This window comes from Tachyglossus aculeatus, chromosome 7 (assembly GCF_015852505.1).
Source record: "Tachyglossus aculeatus isolate mTacAcu1 chromosome 7, mTacAcu1.pri, whole genome shotgun sequence".
Taxonomy (NCBI): domain Eukaryota; kingdom Metazoa; phylum Chordata; class Mammalia; order Monotremata; family Tachyglossidae; genus Tachyglossus; species Tachyglossus aculeatus.
This window is the reverse complement of record NC_052072.1, coordinates 18,712,972-18,731,200: the sequence shown is the minus strand read 5'-3', so window position 1 is coordinate 18,731,200 and position 18,229 is coordinate 18,712,972.

The window sequence follows — 18,229 nt, the reverse complement described above, 5'->3', positions numbered from 1 at the left end:
TTTGCTCCTCTAATTCATTCATTCAATCGTATTTATTGAGCGTTTACTGTGTGCAGAGCACTGTACTAAGCGCTTGGAAAGTACAATTCCTCTAATGCCAATAGAGAAGCAGCGTGGCTCAATGGAAAGAGCCTAGGCTTGGGAGTCACAGGTCATGGGTTCTAATCCCAGCTCTGCCACTTGTCAGCTGTGTGACCTTGGGCAAGTCACTTAACTTCTCTGGGCCTCAGTTCCCTCATCTGTAAAATGGGGATGAAAACTGTGAGCTCCCCGTGGGACAACCTGATCACCTTGTAACCTCCCCAGTGCTTAAAACAGTACTTTGCACATGGTAAGCGCTTAGTAAATGCCATCATGATTACGATGATGCCAAACCATTCCCTGTACCTCAATCTTGTTTATCTTGCCTCCAACCTCTTGCCCACTTCCTGCTTCTCCCCTGGAATGCCCTCCCTTTTCATATCCAACAGACAATTACTCTCCCCAGCTTCAAAGTCTTATTGAAGGCACATCTCCTCCAAGAAGCCTTCCCTGATTTATCCCTCATTTCCTCTTTTCCCACTCCCTTCTGCATCACCCTGACTAGCTTTCTTTATTCACCCCCCCTACCTCTGCTCCACAACACTTACGTACACATCTGTCATTTATTTATCTATATTAATGTCTGTCTCCCCCTCTAGATTGTAAGTAGTTGTGGGCAGGGAACATGTCTTTTATACTGTTGTATCGTACTCTCCCAAGTGCTTAGTTCAGTGTCCTGCACACAGTAAGCACTCAATAAATGATTGATTTACTGATTTCAGAGCACTGTACTAAGTATTGGGGAGAGTACATTCAAGTTGTTAGACATGAACTCTGACTTCAGGAAGATTACAATCTGGCCTGCTCAATCCAGCCTGGGGCACAGCCCAGGACCCCCTAGGAATAAGACTCTTCAACACCCACAGCAAAGGAACAAAAGGAAAGAGAAATCAGGAGACTACTGTGCCCGATTAGCATCTGCCCTATAAAATCTTCTCGGACTTGGACAGCAGTTCTGTCCTTTGCCAGCTCCAATTAAAAAGCTCCAATTGCTCCCTGTCTTCCTCAGGGCCTCCTTTCTATCCAGCATCGAGCCACTGTGGACAGTCACTTAGTACGGTGATCTGCACACAGTGAGTGTGCTCAGTAAATAGTCCCGGTTGACTGTGGGAAGGATTATCCTCAGGGTCTTGGCACTTCAAGCTGACTCTGACTGGCTCCTGGTCTCTCTGGACCAGTCTGGGCTCCTGCCTTGGGGCCAGGAAAGTCAGAGACCTCCAGTAAGCAGCCAATCTGCAGTGAGTTAATCAAGCAATTAATAATTATAATTATGGTATTTGTTAAGCACTATTAAGTACCAAGCACTGTTCTAAGCACTGGGGTAGATGCAAGTTCAAAAGATTGGGCACAGTCCCTGTCCCATGTGGGGCTCACACTCTTAACACTTTTACATTCTTAACACACTTTTACAATAGAGGTAACTGAAGCCCAGAGAAGTTAGGTGACTTGCCCAAGGTCATACAATAGGCTTGTGGCGAAGCTGGGATTAGAACCCAGGTCCTTCTGACTCTCAGGCCGTGCTCTATCCACTAAGCCACACTGCTCCTCAATATAAACAAAACAAAACATTTTATTTTGTTAATATGTTTTGTTTTGTTCTCTGTCTCCCCCTTCTAGACTGTGAGCCCACTGTTGGGTAGGGACCGTCTCTGTATGTTGCCAACTTGTACTTCCCAAGTGATTAATACAGTGCTCTGCACACAGTAAGTGCTCAATAAATGCGACTGAATGAATGAATAAACTGGAATTTATTGAATGCTTGCTACACGCAGAGCACTGTACTAAGCAGAGTACATTACAGCAGAATTAGCAGACATGTTCCTTGCCCGTAATGAGCTTACAGTCTAGAGACGAGGTAACATTTCCCTGGAAGGCCCCCTCCAAGCTACACGGGTGCACCTTGGGAGACCAGAGTCACCCAGGAAAGCAAAGTGAAGGGAGGGTCTTGTCCAGAGTGGCCCCGAGAGCTGTTTATCATCTTTATGGATGGAGGAGTGAGGAGGCGTGAATTCTTTTTCAGCCTCTCTGCTTCCCCAGATCTTTTTACTGCACATCATAAATTATAATCCCGTTTTATTTCAGTTTTATAGCCTCTTCCTAGCCGTTTCAGGTGATTTACTCTCTGCATCCAGCCTACTGTTTTAGGAACCTGTCTCTTTATCTTTATCTCTCTCTAACACTGAGCTCCCTTGCTCCAGCCTGCCCTGGGCTCCCCACAACCCTGCTGTCCCTGACACCTTCTCAGAGACTTGAACAGTCCCTGGGGGGCTGAGGCAGGGGAGGGCAACTAGGAGTCACCACTGGTTGGGGTTTGGGTGTTGGGTTCGACACCCAGGGCCAGGAAGTAGCTGAGTTCTGCAGCTAAGGCTCAGGGAGTGGCATGGCTGGCACAGGTGGCAGCGGGGGCCAGGGGCAGGACAGAAGAACCCATCGGTCAGCCAGCATGAAAGCAGGAAAGCAGGAAGCCTGGCTCCCCCTCCACTCTAGACTTTAATCAATCAATCAATCGTATTTATTGAGCGCTTACTGTGTGCAGAGCACTGTACTAAGCGCTTGGGAAGTACAAGTTGGCAACATATAGAGACAGTCCCTACCCAACAGTGGGCTCACAGTCTAAAATAGTTGAGGGCAGGGAATGTGTCTGTATACTGTTATATTGTACTCTCCCAAGCGCTTGTATTGTTAAATTGTAATAATAATAATAATCATGGCATTTGTTAAGCACTTACTACGTGGTAAGCACTGTTCTAAGCGCTGGAATAGATACAAGGTAATCAGGTAGTCCCACATGGGGCTCATGGTCTTATTCTCCATTTTCCAGATGAGGTAACTGAGACCCAGAGAAGTTAAGTGACTTGCCCAAAGTCACACAGCTGACATGTGGCGGAACCCATGACCTCTAGACTCCCAAACCCGGGCTCTTTCCACTGAGCCGCGCTGCTTCTCAAAATTGTAGTCTCCCAAGCACTTAGTACAGTGCTCTGCACACAGTAAGTGATCAATAAATATAATTAACTGATTGACTGCCTCCAGCCTTCCCTGATTGGATGTATTGTTCCAGCCTGACATCAAACATTAAGGGTCATTGATCATCTTGCTCAGTCCCACCACCCCAAAAGTCTAAGGTGGGACCTTAGGGGACCCCATGGGCAAAGCCTGGTAGTGAAGGCAGAGACGAGGCCACAGGGAGGAGAAGAGGGCTTCTCTTTCTCCTGGGTGGCCACAGTGGTGGTGGCTTCAGAGAAGCAGCGTGGCTCAGTGGAAAGAGCCCGGGTTTTGGAGTCAGAAGTCAGGGGTTCAAATCCCGGCTCTGCCAATTGTCAGCTGTGTGACTTTGGGCAAGTCCCTTCACTTCTCTGGGCCTCAGTTCCCTCATCTGTCAAATGGGGATGAAAACTGTGAGCCCCCCGTGGGACAACCTGATCACTTTGTAACCTCCCCAGTGTTAGAACAGTGCATTGCACATAGTAAGTGCTTAATAAATGCCATCATCATCATTATTATTATTATTTGGGCAAGTCACTTAACTTCTCTGCGCCCCAGTTACCTCATCTGTAAAATGGGGATTAAAACTGTGAGCCACCCGTGGGACAATCTGATCACCTTGTAACCTCCCCAGCGCCTAGAATACTGCTTTGCACATAGTAAGTGCTTAACAAATACCATTATTTTTTTTTTTCTGTCACCACCATTATCACTGCTCATCCCATGCCAGACATGATGAGAGCTTCCAATGTGGCTGGAACTCTATGTTTTTGACTATGTTGGAAGCTCCCTTTCACTTCAGGTTCTGGGAGCCAGAGCCCTGGTGGATACTGGATCTGCTGCCACTAACTAGAAGCTCTCTGATGGGAGACTTGTACTTCCCAAGCGCTTAGTACAGTGCTCTGCAGATAGTTAGCACTCAATAAATACGATTGAATGAATGAATGAATGAATGAATGAGAGCTCATGTCCATCAATTCTACTGTATTGCCCTTTCCCAAGTGCTTAGTACAGGGCTCCTCACACAATACATGCTCAATCAAGTTACGCGATGCCCCGAGCATAATGCCCTCCCTCCACACATCCACCAAGTTAGCTCTCTTCCTCCCTTCAAAGCCCTACTGAGAGCTCACCTCCTCCAGGAGGCCTTCCCAGACTGAGCCCCCTTTTTCCTCTCCTCCTCCCCATCCCCCCACCCTACCTCCTTCCCCTCCCTGCAGCACATGAATATATTTGTACAGATATTTCTCTCTATTTATTTGACTTGTACATATTTACTATTTTATTTATTTTGTTAATGATGTGCATTATAGCTATAATTCTATTTGTTCTGACGATTTTGACACCTGTCTCCATGTTTTGTATTGTTGTCTGTCTCCCCCTTCTAGACTGTGAGCCCGTTGTTGGGTAGGGACCGTCTCTATATGTTGCCGACTTGTACTTCCCAAGTGCTTAGTACAGTGCTTTGCACACAGTAAGTGCTCAATAAATATGATTGAATGAATGAATGAATCAAGACCATTGATTATGGCTGATTGAGGCAGTAATGGCCAGCAGTGGTGGCAGCATTCTCTCCTTCCCACTACTCATTCAATCAATCAATCAATCAGTCAATTGTATTTATTGAGCACCTACTGTGTGCAGAACACTGTACTAAGCGCTTGGGAAGTACAAGTTGGCAACATATAGAGACAGTCCCTACTCAACAATGGGCTCACAGTCTTGAAGTCATTCATTCATTCAATCATATTTATTGAGTGCTTATTTGGTGCAAGAAGCAGCGTAGCTCAGTAGAAAGAGCACGGGCTTTGGAGTCAGAGGTCAAACCCTGGCTCTGCCAAATGTCAGCTGTGTGACTTTGGGCAAGTCACTTAACTTCTCTGTGCCTCAGTTGCCTCATCTGTAAAATGGGGGTTAAGACTGTGAACACCCCGAGGGACAACCTGATCACCTTGTAACCTCCCCAGCACTTAGAACAGTGTTTGGCACATAGTAAGCACTTAATAAATGCCATCATTATTATTATTATTACTTAGTGCTTGCAAGAGTACAGTATAACAATAAACAGATGTGTTCTCTGCCCACAGCAAGCTCATTCCATTCTTTCTCCTTCTCGCTCCCCGACTCCCTGACTTTTCTCTGTTCCCCTCTCCCTTTCTACCTGTCCCTCATACGCAGTCCTTAATCCCATTTCTACCAGTATACTTTACTTGTCCTTCAATCAGTGGTATTCATTGAGCACTTACCATGTGCAGAACACTGTACTAAGTGTTTAAGAAAGTACAATACAAAAGAGTTGGTAGACACAATCCCAGCTTACAGAACCTCATGGACTCTCACCTCCCACCCTTCAGCTCCCAGACTCCCTGCCAACCCTCCCATCCCTCTTCCCCAATTCTTGGCTCTCTTGACCCTTCCTCCTTGCCCCACCACCACTTAATAATAATAATAATAATAATGGCATTTATTAAGCACTTACTATGTGCAAAACACTGTTCTAAGCACTGGGGAGGTTGCTAGGTGATCAGGTTGTCCCACGGGGTGCTCACAGTCTTAATCCCCATTCCCCATTTTACAGATGAGGTAACTGAGGCACAGAGAAGTTAAATGACTTGCCCAACGTCACACAGCTGACAATTGGCAGAGCCGAGATTTGAACTTCCTTTGCCTCAGCTGCTAAACTGAATCTGGGTTGAGCTCTACCATTACAGATTCCCTGTACTGTGCTACTATTCTATTGATGTTGTTAATGATGTGCATCTAGCTTTATTTCTATTTGTTCTGATGACACCTGTCCACATGTTTTGTTTTGTTGTCTGTCTCCCCCTTCTAGACTGTGAGCCCGTTGTTGGGTAGGGATCGTCTCTATGTGTTGCCAATTTGTACATCCCAAGTGCTTAGTACAGTGCTCTGCACACAGTAAGTGCTCAATAAATACTATTGAATGAATGAATGAATGAATGCTACAGCTCAACTCCATTCTCCACTCGACTATTTCTCCATTCCTGTCTCTTATACCCACAACTTCAATTCCTCCTGAAGACCCAGGTCTTTCTCTATGCCAACCCCTGATGACCTTACCAACTGCTTACTTGGTAAAATCAAAGTCTTCAGATGTGAACTTCCCCATATCTCTCCATAGTCTGCTCAGCACTTCATTCCCTCATCCTCATCCTCCACCTGCTTTCCCAGTTGTTTTTCAAGAGATCTCCAGCCTGCTCTCTAAATCCACCTCCCCTACCTGTGCCTCTGACCCTCTCAAACCCTCTCATCTCCCAAAATAACTTGCTTCCACTCTCTTCCATCCCTCCTGGCTATTTTCAGCTTTTCCCTCTCTGCTGGCTCCTTCCTTTTTGTCATCAGATACGCCCAAATCTCCCCCCATACGAAAAACATCCTCTTTGGATTCCATGACCCCCTCCCTCACCTCCAGTTCTTTCTAAACTCCTGAGACAGGTTATATTCACCCGCTGCCTTAATTTTCTCTTTACCAACTGTTGTTTCTACACGCTACAGTCCAATTTCTGATCCTTTCACTCCACTGAGACTGTGCTTTCTGAGGCCATTCACAAATGACCTCTTTTTAGCTAAATCCAAAGGGCTCTACTCTATCCTTATCCTTCTTAACTCCCATGGTTTTTATTCAGCACTTCCTGTGTGCAAAACACTGTACTAAGCGCTTGGATCCCCCTCTTGAGAGTATAAACTCCTTGTGGGCAAGGAATATATCTACTGACTCTGTTGCATTATACTCTCTCAGGTGCTTTGTACAGTGCTCTGCACACAGTAAGTGCTCAATTAATACCACTGAATGATTGATTGATTGGGAGAATGCAATAAAGTAGACATAATCCCTGCCCTCAAGGAGCTTACAAGTTTAGTGTTTTCCTTTGACTTAGTGGACAACTCAATCCTCCTTGAAATGTTAACCTTGGTTTTACCGACATGGCACTAACCAGTTGCTTCTCCTACTTCTCTTTCTCCCTTTTGTTCACTGGCTCCTCTTCTGCCTCTCATCCTCTTACTGAGGACATTCCACCAAGCTCTGTTTTGGGTCTCTCTATTCGTCTCACTCTACACTCACTCGCTTGGAGAGCTCACCTGCTCACATGACTCTCAGCTCTCCCTCTCCAGACCATTAACCTAGTCTGCAACTCCTCCTGCCTCCAAGACGTCTCCACTTGGATCTCCTGCCAGCAGTCAAACACACCTAAAACAGAACTCCTCATCTTCCCTCCTAAACTCATCGCTCCTCCCGACTTTCCACAACTCAGTCGATAGTACCGTCATCCTCCCTGCCTCATAAATCATCTGGATGCTTGGCTTTCTTTTAAGATAGAGAGCTCACCTCCTCCAGGAGGTCTTCCCAGACTGAGCCCCCTCCTTCCTCTGCCCCTCCTCCCCCTCCCCATCTTCCCCACCTTACCTCCTTCCCCTCCCCACAGCACCTATATATATGCATATATGTTTGTACATATTTATTACTCTATTTATTTTACTTGTACATATTTATTCTATTCATCTTATTTTGTTAATATGTTTTGTTTTGTTGTCTGTCTCCCCCTTCTAGACTGTGATCCCGCTGTTGGGTAGGGACCGTCTCTATATGTTGCCAACTTGTACTTCCCAAGCGCTTAGTACAGTGCTCTGCACACAGTAAGCACTCAATAAATACTATTGAATGAAAGAATGAATGAATGACCTGGTTTCTAATCCTTGCTCCTCCACCTGTCTGCTGGGTGACCTTGGACAAGTCTACTTCTCGGGGCCTCAGTTACCTCATCTGTAAAATGGAGATTAAGATTGTGAGCCCTATATGAGACATGGACTGTGTCCAACTTAATTATTTTGAATCTTCTACCCCATCACTTTCAGTACTGCCAAATTCCGACTGTTCTTCCTACAGAACATCTCCCCAGTCTGCCCTTTCCTCTCTACCCAGGGAGTGAAACCCCTGATACAAGCTCTGGTCATATTGCGGCATGACATTTGTATTGGCCTCCTTGCTGGCCTCCCTGCCTCCAGCTTCTCCTCACTCCAATTCATGTTGCATGCGGATGCACCTGTTCACTTCTGGAAACATTCATTCAATTGTATTTATTGAGCGCTTACTGCATGCAGAGCTACAGTACTAACCGCTTGGGAAGTACAAGTTGGCAACATATAGAGATGGTCCCTACCCAGCAGTGGGCTCACAGTCTAGAAGGGGGAGACAGAGAACAAAACAAAACATATTAACAAAATAAAATAAATAGAATAAGTATTTACAAATAAAATAAATAGAGTGATAAATGCGTACAAACATATATACATATATACAGAAACGTCACTTGGCACACCCCTTTCCACTCCTTATACTGCTCTACTGGCTTTCTGGATCGCTCCACATCAGACAAAAACGTCTCACAAGTGGCATTGAGAGCCTCTTCCCACTCACCCCATCCTACAGATCTGTTCTTTTCATTCGCTCATCCCAACTCGTCATTTTCATCATTTTAGTCCCCCTGTACCTAATTCTAGACTCTCGCACCTCCATCCCCTCACTCACGCTGTTACCCCAGCTTGGACTTCCCTCCCTCCCCAAATCTGATAGATCACAGCTCTTCCCTTATTCCTAGCCCTCCTGAAATTCCATCTGCTTCATTAAGACTTTCCTGAATAATTTCATTCATTCATTCAATCGTATTTATTGAGCGCTTACTGTGTGCAGATCACTATACTAAGTGGTTGGGAAGTACCAGTTGGCAACATATAGAGACAGTCCCTACCCAACAACGGGTTCACAGTCTAGAAACGGGCTCACAGTCTAGACTTTCCAGTCCCTCGAGTTGTATAAACCCTTCCACTGCCTCTAGAACTTGGGAACATATCTATACCCACTCCTCCTCACTTCTGTACATATGTTTATTCAATTTATTTTGATATTCAATAGGTAAATACTTAAATACTACTATTACTACAGCTACTACTACTAGAGAAGCAACGTGGCTCAGTGGAAAAAGCACGGGCTTTGAAGTCAGAGGTCATGGGTTCAAATCCTGGCTCCGCCACTTGTCTGCTGTGTGACATTGGGCAAGTCACTTAACTTCTCTGAGCCTCAGTTACCTCATCTTTAAAATGGGGATGAAGGCTGTGAGCCCCTCGTGGGACAACCTGATCACCTTGTAACCTCCCCAGCGCTTAGAACAGTGCTTTGCACATAGTAAGCGCTTAACAAATGCCATCATTATTATTATTATTACTAGTAGTAGTAGTATTGCAGCAAAGCAGCGTGAGCTATTGAGTACAGCATGGGCATGGAAGTCAGAAGGATCTGGATTCTAATTCTGGCTGTGCCATTTGTCTACTGTGTGATCTTGGGCAAGTCACTTCAATTCTCTGTGCTCTCTGTTCCCTCATCTGTCAAATGGGGATTAAGACTGTGGTTCGGGGACTGTGTCCAACCCAATTTGCTTGTATTCCCCGCCCCCTGCCCTCCTCTCTGCCCAGAGCTTAGCACAGTGCCTGGCACATAGTTAATGCTTAACAAATACCATAATTATTAATTACTACCGCTGCCACTTTTGCTATTACTCCTCCTCCTTCTACTACTATTACTACTCCGACTCTTCATGCTCCTCTCTCTGTCCCCATCTTCTCTAGCGGGTCACCACCTTGGCCTCAGCTGAGGTTGATCAGAACTCCAGCCTTCAGAGGCATCTTGAGATATGCCCTCTGGACCCATGCCCGGGCAGACCAGAGCTCAGCTGGTCTCCCACAGAGGAGAATTGCTCTCTAAGCAGCTGTGTAAGCCACCTCACCTCTTCTCCCTCTTTTTTTTAATGGTATCTGTTAAGCACTTACTATTTTCCAGGCACTGTACCAAACACTGGTTAGATACAAGATAGGTTGGACACAGCCCGTGTCCCACATGAGGCTCACAATCTTAATTCCCATCTTATAGATGAGGTAACTGAGGCCCAGAGAAGTGAAGTGATTTTCCCAAGGTCACACAGCAGACAAATGGCGGAGCCAGGATTAGAGCACAGGACCTTCTGACTCTCAGGCCTGGGCTCTATCCAATAGGCCACTCTGCTTCTCTGTGCTGTCCAAGCTCACCAAGTCCCCTGCCAGGGAATGCCAGGCCTGGGACTGTGTGGTTGTCCTGAGCGAGCATCCGGCATGGCAGGCATCTGGGTAGTAGCCAACCATTTGGACGGAAGGACCTTTTAATGATGAGCTCGTTGTGGGCAGGGAATGTCACTCTTTATTGTTGTATCGTACTTTCCCAAGCGTTTAGGACAGTGCTCTGCACACAATAAATATGATTGAATTAAGCAAATTGAATTGAGAAGGTAAGGGGAGGTGGCCCAGGGTAGGGGCCACAAGGAGTCTGCTGGGCTGGCTTAGAGGGCTTGGGCTGGCAGAGGGGGAGAGATCTTAGTACAGTGCTTTGCACACAGTAACTACTCAATAAATACCACTAACTGAGAGAAGGGAAGGAGGGTGGGGTCTGAGGGTGAAGGCCTCTCATGGCCATGGAATGGGGCATCCAGGCTCCAATGAAGGGGAGAACTAAGGTGGCCAGAGCATGGCTGCTGACAAGAAGTTTCTCAGCTGGCAGCTTGAAACAGAGAAACCAGGAGGCCACCAAGCTAGCTCTCTTCCTCCCTTCAAAGCCCTACTGAGAGCTCACCTCTTCCAGGAGGCCATCCCAGACTGAGCCCCCTTTTTCGTCTCCTCCCCATCCCCCCTGCCCTACCTCCTTCCCCTCCCCACAGCATTTCTATATATTTGTACAGATTTATTACTCTATTTTACTTGTACATATTTACTATTTATTTTGTTAATGATGTGCATATAGCTTTAATTCTGTTTGTTCTGATGATTTTGACACCTGTCCACATGTTATGTTGTCTGTCTCCCCCTTCTAGACTGTGAGCCCGTTGTTGGGTAGGGACTGTCTCTATATGTTGCCGACATGTACTTCCCAAGCGCTTAGTACAGTGCTCTGCACACAGTAAGCGCTCAATAAATACAATTGAATGAATGAATGAATGAATGAATGAATGAAGAGTAGGAGGCATAAGATCCCAGCACCCCAAGACCACCTTACTAACCCTGGATGGAAAGATTTGGAAGAGGATGAAGAGGAGGGGGTGGAGGAGGAGTATGAAAAGTAGGAAAGGGGAAGGGAAGGATGAAGAGGAAGTGGAGGGGCAGAGAGGAGGCAGAAGAGGAGGAGGAAGAAGAGCCTGAGATGGAGAGAATCAAAAAGTCTGTCCAGGCCCAGGAAGTGGGGGTTGCCAGAGCTGGAAGAGAGAGTGAGGCCCTCCGGGGCTTGCTAACCCTAGCTGAGGGTCGAAGAAGCCAGCGGGAGAGGGAAAGAAATTGGACTGAGGGCCGGAATGAATGCAAAGAAGCCCTGAGCAGGGGGAAGGGGAGGAGGAGATGCCTTTCTCAAGCCTGGTGAGGAGGCTGGTTTGGACGCAGCAGAGCAGAACCTGCCTGCTGGGAGCCGCAGAAATCAATAACCTGGCAGGAGGCAGGGGAAGGCAGGGGGAGGGGAAGGAGCGATGAGAAACCAGAGGCCCAAATAGGATCAGGATCAGTGTCTGGCAGAGGAAGTCGGGGTGCTGGACACGACAGGCTGCAGGGGGGCTTCTCTGGTCCAGGAGTCCCAGCTCTAGGGGACAACTAGCGTGTCTGGGGCAATGCAAGTCCCGGACATTGGGCTGGGGGGCTCCATGAGCCCCACCACCACTCCTTTGAGCCCCTAAATTTCCTCCTTCCAGGAGCCCAATATGCTCAAATAATAACAATAATAATAATGATGATGATGATGGCATTTGTTAAGTGCTTACTATGTGCAAAACACTGTTCTAAGCGCTGGGGAGGATACAAGGTGATCAGGTTGTCCCACGTGGGGCTCACAGTCTTAATCCCCACTTTACAGATGAGGCAACTGAGGCTCAGAGAAGTTAAGTGATTTGCCCAAAGTCACACAGCTGATAAGTGGCAGAGCCAGGATTAGACCTCTGACTTCCAAGCCCGGGCTGTTTCCACGGAGCCATGCTGCTGGGTGGTTGGGGCCCGGTCTGGGACTGGGGCACATCTCTCCAGGCTCCAGAGGATGGACGGGAGGGGAGCGATGCTCCCCTGTAGCCCAGGACCAGTCACCCCAGCCTGGAGCTCGTCCACTGGGGCCCAGCGGAAGCCATCAGAAATACCAGCCACAGCTCAGCCTGGACTAGCCAGGGAGGCCACTGGAAACTGGGAAAACCAACCAGGCCAGAGCATCAGAGACACTGGCAAAGCAGCATGGCCTAGTGGATAGAGCACAAACCTTGGAGTCAGAAGGACCTGAGTTCTAATCTCAGCTCTGCCACTTTTCTGCTGGGTGACCTTGGGTAAATCGCTACACTTCTCTGTACCTCAGCTACCCATTCTGTAAAATGGGGATTAAGATTGTGAGCCCCATGTGAGACAGGGACTGGTTCCAACCTGATTAACTTCCATTGCTTAGAACAGTGCTTGACACACAGTAAGTGCTTAACAAGTGCCATAATTATCATTATTATTAAGTCACTTCACTTCTCTTAGTCTCAGTGACCTCATCTGCAAAATGGGGATTAAGACTGTAAACCCCAAGTGGGATATGGACTGTGTCCAACCTGACTAGCTTGTATCTACCCCAGCTCTTAGTACAGTGCTTGGCACATAGTAAGGGCTGGGCTGGGCTGAAGCCAGGCCTCCACTGTGGCTATGGCCAAGGCCACTCCACGCTTCCACTCTAATGGTCTTTACCCCAGAATACGCCCCTGCACCTGGAATGACTCCTGGGGTTCCAGCATTGGTTAACGGTGTAGGCTGTTACAAAGTGGAGACTACAACTACAAAGTGGAGACTGTAAATATGTTGTTGCTTGCTGTAATGTGCCCTCCCAATAAGTAGTAATAATAATAACGATGGCATTTATTAAGCGCTTACGATGTGCAAAGCTGGGGAGGTTACAAGGTGATCAGGTTGTTCCATGGTGGGGGGCTCACAGTCTTAATCCCCATTTTAGAGATGCAGTAACTGAGGCCCAGAGAAGTGAAGTGACTTGCCCAAAGTCACACAGCTGACAATTGGTGAAGCCGGGATTTGAACCTCTGACTCCAAAGCCCGAGCTCTTTCCACTGTGCCACGACAGCGCTCTGCACACAGTAAGCAGTCACTAAATACCACTGATTGATTTACTTGTTCCCCCTGCCAAGGGTGGGGCTCAGTGTCCCCGACAGAAAAGGAATGAGTTTGGGGCTCTTGTGGCCACGGTCACAAGAGCAGAGGGTCTGGCCTTGGGGTGTTTAGCTGTGATTCTCCCTCCTCTCCAACCCCATCCCTACGCATCAGGCAAAAACTCCTCACCTTCGGCTTCAAGGCTGTCCATCACCTCGCCCCCTCCTACCTCATCTCCCTTCTCTCCTTCTCCAGCCCAGCCCGCCCCCTCTGCTCCTCTGCTGCTAATCTCCTCACTGTCCCTCGTTCTCACCTGTCCCACCGACCCCCGGCCCACATCATCCCCCTGGCCTGGAATGCCCTCCCTCCGCACATCCGCCAAGCTAGCTCTCTTCCTCCCTTCAAGGCCCTACTGAGCTCACCTCTTCCAGGAGACCTTCCTAAACTGAGTCACCTCCTTCCTCTCCCCCTCCTCCCCCTTCCCATCCCCCCTACCTTACCTCCTTCCCCTCCCCACAGCACCTGTATATATGTATATATATACATATATACGTATATATGTATATATGTTTGTACTAATTTATTACTCTATTTATTTATTTTATTTGTGCATATTTATTCTATTTATTTTATTTTGTTAATATGTTTTGTTTTGTTCTCTATCTCCCCCTTCTAGACTGTGATCCCACTGTTGGGTAGGGACTGTCTCTATATGTTGCCAACTTGTACTTCCCAAACACTTAGTACAGTGCTCTGCACACAGTAAGTGCTCAATAAATACGATTGAATGAATGAATGAATGACTTCCCCAGCCTGCTGAGAACCATCCTCTCAGCTGCCAGGGCCCTGGGATCCTCACCCAGGGGTCTTACCTGTTTGCAGATCTCTCCATTAGTTCCAGGCCCAGGGCACCAGCTCAGAATGACTGAAGGGGCAGAAACAGAGGATTGATGCCCCTAACAAGGCAGACACTGTTCCCCCCAGAAAAAAAAACTTGGCTCTGACATCATTTCTGGGAGGGCGGGTGCAGGGATTCCCTGCCATCCAAGGAACACGCAGCAGGGCAGTGCCTGATCTGGGGCAGGAAGCTTAGTGGTCAGGGGTTCTAATCCCAGCTCCACCACTTGTCTGCTGTGTGTGACCTTGGACAAGTCACTTCACTTCTCTGTGCCTCAGACACCTCATCGGTAAAACGGGGATTGAGACTGTGAGCCTTACCTGGTACAGGGACTGTGCCCAACCTGATTTGCTTGCATCCACCCCAGCGCTTAGTTTGGTGCCTCGCACATAGTAAGTGCTTAACAAATACCATTATAATTATTATTGTTCTGCCCCAGGCCCTGTAGCCACTTTGGCCATTGGATCCCAACTCGGGCTCCCAGATGCTGAACCAGCCATGATATTCAGAACTTGGGCTGAAGATGCAGGGGGAGCAAGGGCCTAACTGGGAGCCCCCAGGGAATCAAAATGGTCTCAGGGACAGGAGGGCCTGTTCCGAGGAGGCTTACGCTTCGTTTTTGTGGTATTTGTTAAGCACTTACTATGTACCAGGTACTATACCAAGCCCTGGGGTAGATAAAAGCTAATAAGGTTGGACCAAGTCCCTGTTCCTATTGGAGCTCACAGCCTTAATCCCCATTGTACAGATGAGGAAACTGAGACACAGAGAAGCTAAGTGATTTGCCCAAGGTCACACAGCAGACGTGGCAGAGCTAGGATTAGAACCCAGGTCCCGCTTACTCCCAAGCCCGGGCTCCATCCATTATGCCATGCTGCTTCTCCTTCAATGGGGAACCAGATGGGTCCCCTCGCCACCGGTACTTTGTTCCCAGGGCTGCAAAGGGGCAAGCATTTGGACTCCATTTATTTACTAACACATATTAATGTCTGTCTCCCCCTCTAGACTGTGAGCTCCTCATGGGCAGGGAATGTGTCTGCTTATTGTTATGTTGTACTGTCCTAAGCACATAGCACAGTGCTCTGCACACAGTAAGCATTCAATAAATAGGAGGCCTTCCCAGACTGAGCTCCCTCCTTCCTCTCCTCCTCCTCCCCCTCCCCCCTTACCTCCTTCCGCTCCCCACAGCACCTATATATATGTATATATGTTTGTACAAATTTATTACTCTATTTTATTTGTGCATATTTATTCTATATATTTTATTTTGTTAATATGTTTTGTTTTGTTCTCTGTCTCCCCCTTCTAGAATGTGAGCCCATTGTTGGGTAGGGACCATCTCTATATGTTACCAACTTGTACTTCCCAAGCGCTTAGTACAGTGCTCTGCACACAGTAAGCGCTCAATAAATACGATTGAATGAATGAATGAATGAATGAAATACAATTGAATGAATGCATGAAAGGGGGACACCAAAGTCCTCCTAAGTCACTGAAAGCTCTAGATTGTAAACTCCTTGTGGGCAGGAAATGTGTCTGTTCATTGTTAGATTGTAATAATAATAGTAATGATGGCATTTATTAAGCACTTACTATGTGCAAAGCACTGTTGTAAGCGCTGGGAAGGTTACAATGTGATCAGGTTGTCCCACTCGGGGTTCACAGTCTTAATCCCCATTTTACAGATGAGGGAACTGAGGCCCAGAGAAGTTTAGTGACTTGCCCAAAGTCACACAGCTGACAACTGGCAGAGCTGGGATTTGAACCCATGACCTCCGACTCCAAAGCCCATGCTCTAGTCCACTGAGTGCTCTGCACTCAGTAAGTGCTCAATAAATACAATCGAATAAATGTATTTCATGGTCTGAGTTGGAGCCGGCTCCTACGTTGGGATGGGGCAGGTGGTTCCTGCTTCTGCCAGCAGCTTCCTGTTTAATTCCCATCTAAGCGGCTTGTCAGTGGACTATTAGTTAAGCAGCCTCTCTCCCCTCAGCCTTCCCAGGCTTCTAATTAATATCAATGTGAATTATTTATTGGGAACAGATGTTGGAGTTTATAGTGCATTAAGAGGCTATCCTGAACATATCAGTTTTATAATAATTGCTTTATGTATTTACTGAAAACAGGAGAGGGAATTTACCTGCATTTTCTAATCCCCACTTCTCCAGCTATGAGCCGGACAGAGAGCACTCCCTCTCGCCCTTCCTCCAACTCTCCCTCCTCCCCCGCTAATAATAAGAAATGTGGTATTTGTCAAGAAGTTACTATGTGCTGAGCACTGTACTGGGCACTGGGATAGAAGAAGTTAGTGACATCAGACACAACTGCTGTTTCATAGACTAGAGAAGAGGTAGAATAGATATTAAATCCCCATTTTACAGATGAGGCAACTGAGGCCCAGAGAAGTAAAGTGGCTTGCTCAAGGTCACACACAGCAGACAAGGGGTGGAGCGGAGATTAGAACCCAGGTCCTCTGACTCGGAGGCTCACACTCTTTCCACGAGGCTGCATTGCTTCTCTTCTGCTCCTTCCCGCTACCTCCTCCTCCCTCTGGCCCTGTCTTCCTCTCTCTCTCTCACTTTCCCAGCTGGGATTCCTTCCTCTTCCGACACCTTACTGGTAGGGGAGGGCTGGCCTGGCGATGTTTTAGCCAGGAAGATTCAGCACTACCCCTGGAGAGTGGCATGGGGCTTGAGAAATGGCCATTCCCTGCCATCTACCTCCTGCATCCAACCTTATATCTACTACGGTGCTTAGAACAGTGCCTGGTACATAGTAAATGCTTAAGAAATACCATAATTATTATTATTATCCCAGCATTTAGTACAGTGCCTGGAACATAGTAAGTGCTTAACAAATACCCTTTAAAAAAAACTCAAGGAGGATTTGGGAGCTGTTTAGAGCCAGAGCCGTCCCTAGCAGCTCACCTGGGCCCAGGGTAGTGACATATCTGCCCTAGCTGATTAGTCAGTTCACCTCTCAGAAGGAAATGAGGGCCTTTTCCTTTAGGCCAAGAGAAAGAAAACAGGCAAAACTTTAATCCATTAACTGGAAATGGGAATAATAATGATAATAATAATAATAACTGCAGTACGATAAGCACTTACTATGTGCCAGGCATTGTACAAAGAACTGCGTTAGAAACAATCAAATCAGACTGGACACAGTCTCTCTCCTTCATGGGGCTCACAGTCTTATTCCCTTTTTCCAAATGAAGGAACTGAGGCCCAGAGAAGGGAAGTGACATACCCAAAGTCACACAGCGGACAAGTGGCAGAGCTGAGATTAGAACCCAGAACCTTCTGACTCCGGCCCTTGCTCTATCCACTAGGCTATGCTGCTTCTCTGCATCTTAAGCAAATGGGTCAGTCTTCCTTGGCAAGCCTCAACCACAGCCTAAAGGAAAGAAGGCAATTATCCTAATGAAATCGGGCAGTGGATTTAAGCCAGTTGAACAACCTCCCCCTTCCTGCTGTGGGTCCCTGGGTCTGGAGGGAGCTTGGAGAATGTAAGCTCCCCGAGGGCAGGAGCCAGGTCTGGGGAGCTCATTGCACATAGTCCAGTCCCAGGCTCTGTACCAAGCCCTCCAAGAAGGCAGGGGAAGCCAGGGAGGGGTGCCACAGGAGAGGAGGAGAAGCAGCATGGTGTAGTGCCTAGAGCACAGAGAGTCAGAAGGTCATGGATTCTCTAATTCCGGCTCTGCCACTTGTCTGTTGTGTGACCTTGGGCAAGTCACTTCACTTCTCTGGGCCTCAGTTCCCTCATTTGTAAAATGGGGATTGAGACTGTGAGCCCCAAGTGGGACAGGGACTGTGTCCAACTCGATTTCCTTGTATCCACCCCAGCGCTTAGTGCAGTGACTTTTGGCAAGTCACTTCACTTCTCAGTGCTTCAGTTACCTCATCTGTAAAATGGGGATTAAGACTGTGAGCCCCAGGTGGGACAACCTGATTGCCTTGTATCTACCCCAGCGCTTAAAACCGTGCTAGGCACATAGTAAGTGCTTAACAAATACCATCATTATTAAGAGAAGCAGCGTGGCATAATGGAAAGAGCGCATGCTTG